This window comes from Panthera tigris, chromosome C1 (assembly GCF_018350195.1).
Source record: "Panthera tigris isolate Pti1 chromosome C1, P.tigris_Pti1_mat1.1, whole genome shotgun sequence".
In the NCBI taxonomy this organism is placed as follows: domain Eukaryota; kingdom Metazoa; phylum Chordata; class Mammalia; order Carnivora; family Felidae; genus Panthera; species Panthera tigris.
Window position 1 is genome coordinate 204,849,407 of NC_056667.1, and position 1,512 is coordinate 204,850,918.

Below are 1,512 nucleotides of genomic sequence, written 5' to 3' on the forward strand. Positions count from 1 at the left end.
AAATTTTGATGAGTTGGCATCTATCAATATGAAGAAAGTTTTGCTCTTCAAAAGACGTTGTTAAGATTTCCGGGGCATCTTGGCTCTCGAAGTACAGCACAACGGCTGGGGACTCCGGGGAGTGTGGAAGGGGCTGCCTGGAAAGCAGATGTGTGGAAGCTTCTGGCCAGCGTGGACTACCTGGGTTCCGTGAGTTTCCTAGTTTGTCACTTTGCAGGTAAAATATGGCTAAAAGCTTATGGAGTAAGTGGAAAAGGAAGATGCATGCTAAAAAGAGAAAAATGAATGCCCCAAAGGAACTCACCAGACTTAAAAGTATTCTTTAAGTGGATAGTGTTTTTTTTAAAATGTTTACTTATTTATTTTGAGAGAGGCAGAGAGAGAGAGAGAGCACAAGCATGTGTACAAGCAGGGTAGGGACAGAAAGAGAGGAAGAGAGGGAAACTCAATCAGGCTCTGTGGTATCAGTGCACAGTCCAATGCGGGGCTGGATCCCATGAACCTTCGGATCTTGGCCTGAGCCCAAATCAAAGGTTGGACACGTAACCGACTGAGCCACCCCGGCGTCCTGATGGTGATGCTGTAATGAAAGATGTTCAAGAGGTAGCAACTGTGGTGGTACCCCAACATTGTCAAGAGAAAAACTTAGTAAGTGGCACAAGAAGAAAAAGATGATACGCAAATGGAAACTGATTTTAAGAGGAACAAAGAGTCTTCTAGGCCAGCATAGGCAGTACCCCGTATGAATGAACCAGAGACAAAGAGAAAGACTGAAGGCCAAGCGAGAAAAAGGGAAGGGAAAAAGCCAAACAAGACTAGCAAAGGCCATGAAGGGTTTGGCTTGGCAGACTCTGAAAAACTTGAAAAACCCTACTCGGGACAGGTCTTTGATTAGAATGTATGTATGGATTTCAACTTCCCCCAAATGAAAACTTTCTCTCCAGGTTCCACTTGGCTTTTTTCTTCAGTTCAAACCCAACTTAACTCCTCAAATTTGTTTTGGGAGCTTGAACAAAATATTTTCTTTGATTAAAAAAAAAAGGCGGGGGAGTACCTGGGTGGCTCAGTTGGTTAAGCATCCAACTTCAGCTCAGGTCATGATCTCACGGTTTGTAGGTTCCAGCCCCACGTCAGGCTCTGGGCTGACAGCTCAGAGCCTGAAGCCTGCTTCGGATTCTGTGTCTCCCTCTCTCTCTGCCCCTGCTCTGCCCATGCCCTCTCTCTCTCTCTCAAAAATAAATAAACATTAAAAAAAATTAAAAAAAAAGAGACACTTCAGAAAATGGAAATGCCAGCCACAGACTAGGAGAAAATATTTGGAAAATGGATTTTCTTCTTTAACATTGCTGTCTCTTGAAACTGTGACACAGAGTAGAAGGAATTAGTAATTGTTGCATGTCCCCGTCCTTTCCCTGATGAAGTGCAGTTGGTAGATGCATTCCCTTCTTCCCTCACATTGTACGCCATTATTCACTGCCATCGTTTGCGTAATACTGTTACGGGTGAGAGCTG

General features: G+C 44.1%; 1 pseudogene; it reads left to right on the forward strand.

The window, feature by feature from the left end:
• The first annotated feature begins 224 nt into the window (after nt 1–224).
• On the forward strand, nt 225–929 carry LOC102961409 (annotated as a pseudogene).
• Nucleotides 930–1,512: the final 583 nt, after the last annotated feature.